The sequence below is a fragment of the Pelobates fuscus genome, chromosome 1 (assembly GCF_036172605.1).
Source record: "Pelobates fuscus isolate aPelFus1 chromosome 1, aPelFus1.pri, whole genome shotgun sequence".
Lineage (NCBI taxonomy): Eukaryota > Metazoa > Chordata > Amphibia > Anura > Pelobatidae > Pelobates > Pelobates fuscus.
This window is the reverse complement of record NC_086317.1, coordinates 245,349,044-245,362,606: the sequence shown is the minus strand read 5'-3', so window position 1 is coordinate 245,362,606 and position 13,563 is coordinate 245,349,044. Positions and strand designations below refer to the sequence as shown.

The 13,563-nt window shown below is 37.3% G+C and overlaps 1 protein-coding gene across 9 annotated transcripts in view; it reads right to left on the bottom strand.

The window, feature by feature from the left end:
• The window catches only part of ADGRB2 (adhesion G protein-coupled receptor B2), a 433,339-nt gene that overhangs the window by 80,622 nt on the left and 339,154 nt on the right, over positions 1–13,563 (bottom strand). The window lies entirely within an intron of this gene.

The window sequence follows — 13,563 nt, the reverse complement described above, 5'->3', positions numbered from 1 at the left end:
AAATTATGTTCTTGTCACGTTTCTGGATAATAATCCATAATAATGAATATAGGATTCACCCTTTAAATATATGTTGGTCGAACAAAACAAAATAACCAATTCACAGCAAGTAAGACAATTCTCTATTTTACAGCCAAACTGAGATATCAGAATGTATTGACCATCAAAGCATTTCATGGTGCTATAAAAGAAATGATTTATCTTTATCACTTTTATTTAAAATTACACTTTTTATTACGCACAGTAAAACTTTGTGAACAGCTTTTTCAACATTTTCATGCTGCTATTGTACAGGATCGATTTTCTTTGGCTAGATAAACAAAATGCTATTTCTAAAATCAGACTTGCACAATTTTGTCCAAATTACTGAACTATTTAATAATAGTTAAGGTTGAATCGACTATGTGGCAATGGCACTGCATGTGAGTCTGCTTTGTAACAGAATGAATAGATTTATTAAGCAGTGAAAATTCCGGTATAAATCTTGCCCCAAGATGCCTAATTTTCACAGTAATAAACACGATCCTTAAAATATTTTGTTTTCCTTATTATTTAATTACTTACAATTTGATAAATATACCTCCGAAAGGGTATAATGTCGAAGGGCAAATTATTATGCCACCACACCCAGAATTTTTAATATTAAGTTTGCTTATCGACTACATTTAAAAAAACAACAACATTTTTTGTTTAAAATTAAATGTATAAATCAACCCACTTTATCCTGCAAGTGGGTGCATCTATCTTAGCTCCCTGTCACTCATTGTTATAAGCTCACTTTAAACCTGATAGTCATATAGAGAAGAAGAGAAATTACCGTAATCAAGGTATATTTTTCGCCTTCTCATTTGCAATGTGTGCCTTGGTTGTCTCTTAACTGAACCGGATTATGATGTCATTTTCTAAATCTTAGACATAAATTTAAGTGAAGGATCACATGAAAAAAAAAAGTTTAACCCCTTAAGGACCAAACTTCTGGAATAAAAGGGAATCATGACATGTCACACATGTCATGTGTCCTTAAGGGGTTAAGAGGTGAGTAAATAGGTTTCCCCTTCAATGTTATTGTGACACCAAGAGCATCTTTAAATTAACAAGCTGACACTCTAGGCACCATAAATATTTAATCAAATTAAGTGGTTATAATGCCTGGTGACTCCTGGTGCCTTCCCTCTGTTCCCTCTCTTCAAATTAAAAATAAATAAAATAAAACCATTGTTTAATAGATATACCCCAATGAAAACAGCATGCATGCATTTACTTCTGCATATTTTTAATTGGGGTATATCTCAAACAGCTTGCAAAACCTGCATTTCTCTTGTCTGCTGCCTTTGCAAGAGCTCCCCTTCTTCCCCAGCCCAGACTCTTTGTGGCTGTCCAATCACAGACTTTCCAATGTTACTCAATGATATGTCTTTGCAAGGCAAATACTCTGGGTAGTTGCCTGCCTCTACCGAGCTAAACAAACCCAGCATTAACAGAACCTGTTGTCTGATTGACAGCCAGGGGGTGTAACAAGGTACATTTATAAAAATAAAAAGAAATTCTACTGAAAAATGCACTTTTTTTGTAAAATGAAAGAAATAGCAAACTGCAGTGCTTAAAGGTCCTGGAGTGTCACTTTAGACCATTTTTGAACAGGTACACATTGAATGAGGGTCTCTTATCTACCACATCCCAAGCCCACTGTGTTGCTCAGACCAAAACGTCTGCATTAACCTGAGCAATCATGGGCGTCAGTGATTGGTTGAGAGCATCAACTGAGCACGCTCAGTCTATCACAGAAGCTCATTGCTGGCATAAATTAGTATGGCTAAGGCAGAATGGAAATTTCCTTCGTAGCCATGCGGCAAGGGAATCTGGAGTGTTGGAGTCTTTGTTAAGCATTAATTGATGCAGCTCTCTTATTGCTTAAAAGTAGAGCCCTTTGACATCTTCTACTGTGCTAAAACATACCATTGGCAGCAGCGTACATACCGCGGTCGCAGGGGTCGCAGCTGCGACTGGGCCCGGCACTCCAGGGGGCCCGGCCACCCTGCGGACCCCTATGACCAGGCCTGCTGCCACATTTTGCGGCCCCGTCCTGCGCGGCAAACCCCCGGGGCCACATATGGAGGGGTTCATCGGGTGGCCCATGCTGTCAGGGCCACCCAATGGATATGGATTGTGAGGGGGCCCGGTCTGCGCAGGGTGCTTTAATAGCGCGACCGGGCCCCCTGTGATTACATCAACATTGGGAGGAAGTGATTCCCCGGTCACTCCTCCCAGCATACTGAGAGCCCGCGCGAGAGAAAGGCTGAGCCACCACTGGACCCCAGGGAAAGTAACAAGGTAGGAAACATTTTGTTTATGTGTGTGTGTTTCTCTGCATGTATGTATGTGTGTGTCTCTGTATGTGTCTCTGTATGTATATGTGTGTTTGTGTGTCTCTGTATGTCTACGTGTGTGCGTGTCTCTGTATGTATGTGTGTCTGTGTCTCTGGGTGTGTGAGTGTGTCTCTGTACGTATGTGTGTCTGTGTCTCTGTATGTGTGTGCTTCTGTGTGTGTGTGTTCATATGTATGTATGTGTGTCTGTGTATGTGTGTGTCTGTGTATGTGTGTGTCTCTGTGTGTGTGTGTCTCTGTATGTGTGTGTGTCTGTGTCTCTGTATGTATGTGTGTGTTTCTATATGTGTGTGTGTCTGTGTCTCTGTATGTGTGTGTGTGTGTGTGTGTCTCTATGTATGTGTGTCCATGTCTCTGTATGTATGTGTGTGTGTGCCTCTGTATGTATGTGTGTCTGTGTCTCTGTATGTGTGTGTGTGTCTGTGTCTCTGTATGTATGTGTGTGTGTGTATGTCTCTGTATGTGTGTCTGTGTCTCTGTATGTGTGTGTGTGTGTCTCTGTATGTGTGTGTGTGTGTGTCTCTGTATGTACGTGTGTGTCTCTGTATGTGTGTGTGTCTATGTATGCAGTGGCATACACACAATCCATGGGACCCCGTATGTATGTGTCTGTGTCTATATGTGTGTCTGTGTCTATGTATTTGTGTGTCTCTGTGTGTGCCTGTGTCTCTGTATGTGTGTGTGCCTGTGTCTCTGTATGTATGTGTCTGTGTGTATATATGTGTGTGTGTCTGTATGTATGTGTCTTTCGAGGGATGTATGTGTGTGTCTGTCTGTGTGTATGTTTGTGTGTGTGTATGTATGTGTCATGGGGGGTGGGGGACACGGTATCGGGGGAGAGAGGGGAGCACGGATCAGGGGAGGGAGGGCCCACGGATCAGTTTCGCACTGGGGCCCCATGTATTGTGTGTACGCCACTGACCATTGGTATATCTTCATCATGCTTAGATGCACAGAACATTTCCTGGCTATCTTGTAAACATTCAAGATCATTAAAACAGATCTTTCTTTCACCTAACATCTTTTGATTTTGTGCAAACCATCCCTTTCCTCCTTTTTTCTTTTTCCATTTTTAAAATGTCACTTAATGGTTACTGTTTTACAGAATATTTTCCCCAATTTCTAATTTTCCTTTACAGATTAGAATGTCTTGAATATATAGAGACAGAGCTAGATGCTAAAAAGATTGTGGTAAAACATTAATGTTGGGTTTTAACTGCATAATTCAAGTTGGACTCAAATAAAACAAATAATCAATTTAAGTTTGCTTTTACACAAAGTACGAGAACATCAAAAAGTACGTCCAGTTCTAAAACAATCAAACTGAATAAGGTAGACAAACCTGGTGGACATATTTTGCTAAAGGCTTGTTGCTGTATCCAAAATGTATATTACAAGAGACATAATAATATCTGCAATAACCTGCTTTCTATCAGCTTGAAGCAAATCAGTAGTGCCCCAGAGCAATAAACTAATATACTAAATTGTACTAAGCTGAAAAAATGACCTCATGTTAAATATTATATGTGTGGTCCAGATAAAAAGGAATTGTCTGAGCGGTAAGCGGCAGGAGTGGAGTTGAACAGAGGAGGGGATATAAAAAACTAAAACAAATCACGTAAGGGTGGGAGACGTTTAATGAAAGAGGATAAGAGGGGAGATGAATGCTTCCCCTTGCAGGCACTTCGTGCAAGTGTAAAAGCTCTGTATGTCTCTCACCGGCATACGGTGCATGCTGACAGACTTTTTTGTTGCAGAAAATTGATATTAAGCAAGAACAAGTCACGTATACCCATGTTTCACATGTGCCAGTGGAGTAACTAGCACACGAAACACAAGTGCAAATATTTCTGGATGTGCAGCCTTTACAGGATAGGATACAGGAAGTCAATGTAAGGATTGACAGATGGGTAAGGTGTGACATGAGCAATAGGAGAGAAACATTACTTTGGTGGCAGCATTCATTACAGACTGTAGAGGGGCAGTATGGTTCCAGAGGAGATCAATTAGAAGAGGATTACAGTGAAAGTTCTTTAGGGGTTACACTAAGCCATTAAGCAACTTTAGCCTAATGAAGCAGTTTTAGTGTATAGCTCATGCCCCTGCAGTCTCACCGCACAATTCTCTACCATTTTGTTTCTGTTTACGCAAACCTAGCCACACCTCCCTTGGCTGTTACTCACATGGCCTGCATGAAAAAAAATATTTTGTTTTCCATCAGATCTTGCACAGTGTGTTTACTTCAGATGTTTTTATCTCCTGCTCTCTTAATTGAACTTAAATCATACAGAAAAATCTCTTTGCAATTAACAGGGTAGGAAATCTCATGCAATTAACAGGGTAGGAAATAATAAATTCTAAATGTAAGGCTTTCTCATTTAAAGATTTTTGTCTGAATTACCAGAGTCAGTTCATGTAGTGCATTTAAAGCATATGTCTTATGCTCATGAAGTGTAAGGAAGGGCTATAATACATTTAAAATGCATAAATCACCTCCAGACTAGGGCGGAGCGCTGACGTAGCGTGCACGCGCACGCATACGTCCTCGTGGAACGTGGATGAGAGCGCAATGGAGGGAGCCGGGAGCCGACCAGAAGCCAGTGAAGCAGGGGATATCCAGGGCACAATATGGACCCCCACATAGGACTTAACAGGACCTGACGCCGGGTCAAGAGAGAGGGAGCTATCTGCAAGTCCACCAGTCAGACAGACGCTACAAAGCTAGCCACGACAGGAGGAAACTGCAAGCAGGACAGACAAGGAAAAACCATTCAAAGCTAAGTGTTGAATCACTAATGTAAACGCTAATGTAAACTGATATTAAGAAGGGGAACATACAATCAGCAATACTTAAAGGTTGGGACAGTAAAATAGTAAAGTACTTTGAAAAAAGGTTCTAAAGTCTCTGAAGGTTGAATTGTTCACCTGATACCGCTATTTAAGCGGGGGTAAACCCCATATAACCTCTTCCACTCCATTTTTTTTTCTTTTTGTTTATTTATTTATATCTATTTATTTATATCTTTTTTTTGGGGGGGGGGGGGGGGTTGCCTTTTGTTCTGTGGCCGGTTCCCTCCATCAACCTGGTTTATCTGCACGTCAGCCTGGTTTATCTGCCAAATATCCTAGCCTTATCTCTTTTTCAGCATCTCCTACACTCAAACTTGTATTATATCAGTAGTGAAAGGAGTGTATATTTGAGAAGTAAAAAGTAAATGAAAAAAAAAAAGAGGAAAATAAATAAGTAAAAGGATAAGAAGGGCAAAATATAATCGAGGCCAAGTGGAAATAAGAAGACTCGAGGAAAGACAATATAGCAAATTAAAGATACCAACACACCAAAGAGATAACAAACGCTAGGAAAAAGTAAACAAAATGGCCACAAAGAAGACACAAGATGGTAAACAACTAAGAAAAGAAAAGAAACCTCAAAAAACAAAACAGAAAAATGCCTCTCCTTTTTTTCACCTCAGCAGCCAGGAAATAAGACAAACATGGAAGAATCCCTACTGTCAAATATTCCAATAGAGGGAGATATTAACAAGGGACAGAAGGAGGACAACCAGGAAACAAGAGATGGAAAGAACGAATATGACCACCTACTCAGACACCTGGACATCCAATTTGAGAAACTCAGAGAAGAAATGAAAGCTAACACCAGAGATATCAAAAAATAATTATTAACTTTCAATGCACAAATCCAACCAAGGAATGAAAGAATAACTAAATGTGATGGAACATAGGGAAAAAAAACCATAGAGAGGAATACCTGACACTGGAAATAAAAATGACAGAAATGGAAAACAAACTGATAGACTCAGAAGATAGATCAAGACAGAAAAACTTAAGATTTAGAGGAATACCGGAACAAGTAACCTCAAAAAACCTGAAGTCATATATAGAAGATTTTATCAAACATCTAGATGTAGAATGGGACTTCAGAATACCTACTACAGAGAGATGCCATAGAGTAAATAAACCGAGAGGAGTCCCAGACCACCTCCCAAGAGATGTGTTGATATGTTGCGCTGCGTTTAAACTCAAGATCCAAATAACTAGTGCTATAAGAATAAAAAAATGCGCTGAAGAATATGAAACCGTGAAAATATTTCAGGACCTTTCATGGCCAACCAGACAGAAGAGGAAAACCTTCTCTGACAGTACAACAATTTTGAGAGATAACAACATCAAATACCAATGGGGGTTCCCCATAAAAATTATAATTTCACACATAGGAAAAACTACAGCTATTGATAGAGCAAAGGACCTAAAAAAATTGGCTAACTGCAAACAACATAGGAAGTGGCCCCAAGCACTTATCAACAAATAATGATGCTCCAGCTACCTGAGAGAAAAGGGAGAAAGGAATGAATATAAGAGACACTTAACTCACATGCACGGGAGAGATTAAGAAAGCACAAGGGAATAATAAAATATCCCAAGTAAGGAACAAGGAGAAAAAAATCACAAATATGGCAAGATAAGATGAAAACATAAATAATTAAATTACACAATACACAAATGGAAATATATCACCAACAGAAAAAAAACCCACAAATTAAATTAAGAAGGATATTGTACAATTGCACTACAAACACAAAGAAAAATAACAAGATATAATGACACAGAAATAAACACGCTCACATAAAGATATTTAAATAATAGTTAAAGGGCAATGAAAAAAGAAAAGGGAAAGGGAAAAGAAAAGAAAAAATAAATAACACTTTTTTTTCTCTTCAGGATTAGAAATAAGATAAAATGTGGATGCGGCTTAAATTATGGAGGTCCTATAAAATATTTTAAATTGGTAAACCACGTGCTTAATTGCCTAAAAGTATCTGAAAGGGGGTTCCTTCCAGATCACAGTCCCTCAGCAAGCCTTTCCCACAAGACAAGTGAGACTCATACTCGAGTAATGCCTGACATTACTCGAGATGTTGTATGGCAGGGCATTTCTGCCATGCAATACCTATATCACTGGTTGATTCCAAAATTTTGGAACAACCTAGTGTTTGATGTAAATATAAATTATTTTCTTGTTTTAGGTTTCACAATAAACGTTAGAGAGCGAGATCACCAACAGACAGAAAATGTAAAATTAAGCTAGTCTCAATAAATGCCCATGGGATCAACACACCCAGTAAAAGATCTACAATCTTAGAATTCCTAACAAAAAACAGGGTACAAATTTGCGCCCTACAAGAAACACACTGGACAAAATCCAACAAAAATACAATATATTCTTCAAGATACCCCACCATTATAAGCACTTCGATGAAAAAAAAAAAAAAAGAGGTGTCACCCTTCTGTTCGAAAAAAAATTCTCCTTAGATATTAAACATGAAGTACGAGATCCAGAAGGCCGGTACATCATTCTAGTATGTGAAATCAATAATAAACTATTTACACTAGCCAACATATACGCACCAAATAAATCGACAATAAGCTATATTGCAAAAGTCCTTAAAAAGATAGAACACATTAAACAAGGACTGGTATTATTAATGGGGGACTTTAATTGTGTAATTGACCCAGTTAAAGATAGGAAACGCCAGAAAGACCAAAAGAACCAGATTACAAGTGAAAATAGAATGTAAAACTTATTGAACAACTATAACTTGAGAGATATATGGAGAATATTTCACCCCTCAGACTTAGACTATTAATGTTACTCTAGAACACATAAGTCTTATTCTAGAATTGACCTTATGCTGGGAAACATGCCCATGCTCTATCTGACTAAAAAAATTGAGATAAAAGATATAACGTGGTCAGATCATAGCCCGATCAAGATTGACGTCTAAAGTTATACACTACATAAGAAGAATAATGTGGATGAGATTAAAAAAAGAAATAACCTTTTTTTTAAGAACATAAAAATAAAGGCACACCAGACATCGTGGTCTGGTGTGCGTATAAAAGCGTAATCAGAGGTCACATAATAAAAATGGTATCCACTGCAAAAAAGAAAGGAATACCCCCTTTAGCCAACTTATATATAACATTAAGCGAATATAAAAATCTAAATAAAACAACACAAACAGCAATGAAAATTGTAGAAATAGAAAAACAGATAAACGATCAGATAATGGATAACGCAGCCAAACAGCTAGAATCCTTACAATCAAAATGGTATTTGAAGGGCAACAAACTAGAAGCGTCAATGACTAATAAACTCAAAAAGGAAAAACAAAAAAGAACAATATACAAAATAAGAGAGAAAGAAACGTATCTACTCACCCCAGAAAAAATAGGAGAAGAATTTGGAAAATTCTATCAGGATCTATATAATCTACCAGAGGAAATATACGGTAAAGAAGAAGAAATAGATAGATTTTTCCAAACATACAATTGCCAAAAATCTCAGTTGACCAACAAAAAAGGATAAATCAACCGATAACGGAAATGGAGATTAGCAAATCAATAGAAAAACTCAAATTATAGACTACCCCAGACCCAGATGGTTTTACCAATACATTGTATAAGTTAATTAAAGAGCAATTAAAAGGAGAACTTGTTAATATTTATAATCACATAATGAGAACAGGACACTGCCCTGGAGAGTTGCTGAGAGCAAACATAGTTCCCATCCCAAAAATAGACAAAGATTCGGAGTTGATCAGTAACTACAGACCAATTTCCTTAATCAATACTGCTATTAAAATTTTCTCTTCTATTCTGGCAGAAAGGCTAAAAACAGTTATACCACAATTAATTAATAATGACCAAGTTGGTTTTATACCAGAGAGGTCACCCATCAATAATCTCAGAAAAATAATCAATATATTAGAAGAAACAAAAAAAAATAAAACTCCACTAATGTTGTTATCAATAGACGCAGAAAAAGCGTTCGATAGGGTGGGTTGGGGTTTTATGTTTGTGACATTAAAACAATTTGGAATCACAGGTTCAATACTACAAGCGATATCAGCCCTCTACACAGATCCATCAGCAAAAGTTATAAAGTCAGGTATCACATCACATAACTTTAATATAAAAAATGGGACAAGACAGGGTTGGCCACTTTCCCAGTTATTGTACATAATGGTTTTAGAACTCTTAGCAACTTTAATAAGACAAAACAAATAATTAAAAGGTTTCAGTAATATTTCTGGACAAATAAAGTTAAACATATACGCAGATGATATTCTATTAACATTAGAAGATCCGGAAATCTCGGTCCCAGAGCTACTGAAGGAAATAAAAATATACTCTAAAGTCTCAGGATATAACATGAACTTAGAGAAAGCAATATATATAGTTAAAAATATGGATAAAAGAGTAACTAATGTGCTTGTACAAAATATCGGGCTCCCTGGCAATAAGGATAAATTAAGCTATTTAGGCATAATTATAACTCGAGAATTCAAAGACCTAATCAAAGCTAATTTTCGACCTTTATTAAAACAAACTAACAAAAAATTATTAAAACAAACTAACAAAAAATTAAAGGATTGGAAAGGACTAGGTTTTTCCTGGTCAGGTAGAATTAACATTCTAAAAACATACATTCTACCAAAATGGCTATACTTTTGGAGAATGATACCTCTTAATTTTCCAGAATACTGGTTAGCGTTATTACACCCAGAGTTCTGCAAATTTGTATGGAGATGCAAGAAAGCTAGGGGGAAAATGAAAAATCTAGCTAGGTCAAAGCAAGATGGAGGTCTGGGGTGCCCAGAAATTATGCAATGTTACATGGCTAGCAGACCCTGCCACATTTTGCTCACTCAAAATAATATGGCAACCAAAGAAACTTGGTACAACATGGAAAAAACTAAAACAGGGGTAAACAATTTGTCCTAATTTTTGGGGGTTTTAGATCTAAAGAAAAAAGCGATTAAAGACGCACGGAGCAAATCACAGATACTCAAAGAACTAACAAGCTGGTGGGATAAAATCACATTCATTATACAATTTAGAAATAAAATAATAGAGGTGCCTGGAAAAGTGGGGGGATCAGGGATTTCAAAAATATAATAGTGGAGAATAAAATCAAACTCTTTCGGCAAATTATGGAGGAATTTAATATCTCCAGGAATGAAACCTTCAATTACCTAAGATTCAAGAGCTTTATTGCTGAATATTTATCCAAGAACAAGGAGGAGAAAAATATAAAACTTAGACACCTTCTGGAAGAACCTTTTGGCATATTGAGCCAAAATTATATACGGATGGAGACACGATAAACCAATAGGATTGATTAACAAATGGGAAAAAGAACAACAAGTATCCATAGAAGAGGAAGAATGGATAAGCTCATTAAGCAAAGTACACAAATATATACATTGCCTAAATCTCACAGAAACACAATTTAAACTTGCTAATAGATAGTATTTGACACCAAAACGTATTAATGGAATCTTTCCAGAAACATCAGACAGGTGTTGGAAATGCAATGTTAATGAAGGTAATCTGATCCATAGCTGGTGGTACTGTGCTCCTATAAGTCAATATTGGAAGAAAGTAATGAATGTAATCTATCAAATAACTGGAATGAAAATAAGATTTAAGCTTGAAGTAGTTTTATGTAACCTAAAGCTAAAGCACACTACCTCCTCTGTTCTCTCTCTTTTCATACCTATAATTTCACTAAATAAAGACGAGCATATAATAAACACAGAGAGGAGGAATGGGGCAGGACAAGAGGGAATAAGGGAGGAGATATTTATGATGACAAAAATACCTAGGCTAGAAATAAGAAATACCAGGTAAAAATACATATGCCAGGTATATGTCTGAAATATTGGGGGGGGGGGGAGATTTTTTTTTTAAAATGAATAATTCAGCTACACTGACTTTCCGATGTGGCAATGGTGGAGGATGTAGCCAAATCTTCTATTGTAAGATGGACATCTTAGTTAAGGCAGTTATGCAATATATGTTTCAGCTTTGCATGTGAAATGCCATAATCTTTCGGAATAGTACCTGGAGTCAGAGACTATAGTGAAATGGTAAGTGTATGTTTTACATATGTAAAGCAGTGTTTTCCAACTCCCAAACACTATCAAAACATTTCATGGTATCCAAGGCTGAAGCATAGAGCTTGGGGAAAACAACATGTCAAGACTTGCGAGTCATTTCATCTTTTATTTAGTACTTTCCATTTGCAACTACGTTGATTTACCGGTAACTTACCTCTCCTATAATCAAGGACAATTTAATTCAATTTTCACCCCTTTGCCATTCCTAGAAATTGCTCCCTTTTTTTCATAGGCCTATGTTCGCATATGATTTCTTGGTCTCATTTTCTATGTCATTATGTTGACTCTGTTACTTTGTCCTGTAAAGTATTGTTATCCATTACCTGATCTGATAATTATAAATTAATGCCAAAATAACCTAACTGGAAAATGGGTCCAACCTTTTTACAATTGCAGTTCATTTTGGTCTTCAACTGTTACTTCAACCAAAACACAGTGTTAGTATAAAACACTGGTTTTGATTAAAGTAACCCCTTCTGTGGTGGTCTGCCCCCCGCACCCAACCCCACCCACACAGGCAAAAATCTTAAAGAAAAAAGCTTAAGCCTTCCCATTTCTCTTACGTAGGCAAATTTCTCCCATTACCCCTATCCTCCTTATCAGACAGAGAGGGAGGTCAGAGAGGGCAACATAGGCGATCCGGGCATTCCACCATTGGCTGTCTTGTGCCAGCATTTTGTGTGTGCTGGCATCATATGCCAAGTTTGCTCAGGATTGATGTTAGCCAGCCCAAAACTCTTGTTTAGTGTTGTTGACACAGTTGGTGGTGGACAATGAGGTTAATCTCCGTATATGTGGTGGTTCTACACAAACTCCAAGTACTTTGACCACTTCAAATCACTGAAGTAGTCATGGTGCTTGGAGGAAACCTTTAAATTTGCAATTCCCATGTAAATTCTTCATACTTCTAGATTTACTGAATAACCCTTATTTACCCAAACTGTTTCAGAATTGTGCCCTTAGATAAGTTAAGACTATTTATAATGAGATGAAGTGGTCTGGGTGCCTATAGTTGCGAAGGCCTACTTGGCAACTATAGGCACCCTACATACTATCTATAATGAGATAAAGTGGCGTGGGTGCTGTGGCCCTGTATGTTTAACCCTAAAGTGTAAAACTTTGCAGGTTTAAACGCACCTTTAATGGCTGTCATACTGACTGTATATGGGCATCAGATCCCCAATGCTCTTCTATGAGGAGCATTTGTTTGGACATCGGTAGAGAAGGCCATGCCTTTCGGTTAGCAAGAGCTGAGCATTATGGGAATGTAGTCCCCTCTTTCAAACTTGTCGAAGATGAGCTTGTTTTAGCTTGCAGTTCTTGCACATGAATTCTATTTTATGCTATTTTAATTGGTGATCACTGTACAAAAACATTGTGTACACTTTAGATAATTTATATTACATGTGTTTGAAATGACATGATTTTCGCTGTGTTTTTGACTGTGGGACACAGCTCTAATTGATTTCTTGTTAATGGTATGCATTATATGTGTATGGTTTGTTTAATTTGTAATTTGAAAAAGACTCATTTGAGTCGAAACGTTGCCTTTCCTTTTAAACTGCATTGGATTAAAAGCAAAGAAAAAAGAAAATGGAGAGGGTAACAATTCCACAAACTATAACTAAAACCAAGTATTTATTAAGTAATTTAAAAGTCCAAGTTGGACAGAAAGCACACGGCACACAATAAACTATATACAAGTGATATAAGTGAAAAAAAATAAATAAAAAAAAAATACATAAATAAATCTATAAGATGCTGTATTGTGTTCAATCGTGCTACACCAAGCATGATATTTAACCCCTTAAGGACCAAACTTCTGGAATAAAAGGGAATCATGACATGTCACACATGTCATGTGTCCTTAAGGGGTTAAAGAGTTAACCTCTGCAGCCCGGTCACTGCATCTGTCCTAATACATCTGGGGTTAGGGTGATTTTTTCAGAGTGACACTTTTTACTTCACTTTGGGCAGCATGCTATCCTATAGTAGAGGATAACATATATCCGTGACTCATCTCAGAATATCTGCCCGTACTGTATCCTCAGGCATAGTTGAGATTTTGCAACCTATCACCTATACAGTGTAGCACTTATAGAGCTATTAGCCCAATCTCCGCATTAGATACACTTCTTTGCGTTTTTGAAACAGTATCTACACTGCGTGCAGAATTATTAGGCAAATTAGTA